Below are 241 nucleotides of genomic sequence, written 5' to 3'. Positions count from 1 at the left end.
AAAAAACATGTTTTCATATTTTTCTTCCTGTGTGATTTGCTCTAAAACGTTTAACATTTTAAAAGCTCTGGTGTGAGTTGCTGCTTTTTTATTCTCCCCGCTCTGTTTTCTCACCAACTGATTATATTTGGTCCCTTTCTGTTTTCCTCTCATCCCCTCGCGCTGTGATTCGGTATCTCTGTCGCGCAGGCGGCGGCAGTGGCGCAGCGCGCGCTCATTACCCAGGCACTTTATCTTTTTC

Source organism: Cyprinodon variegatus, unplaced genomic scaffold (genome assembly GCF_000732505.1).
Source record: "Cyprinodon variegatus isolate N-32 unplaced genomic scaffold, C_variegatus-1.0 Scaffold904, whole genome shotgun sequence".
In the NCBI taxonomy this organism is placed as follows: domain Eukaryota; kingdom Metazoa; phylum Chordata; class Actinopteri; order Cyprinodontiformes; family Cyprinodontidae; genus Cyprinodon; species Cyprinodon variegatus.
Note: the sequence above shows the minus strand (reverse complement) of the source record.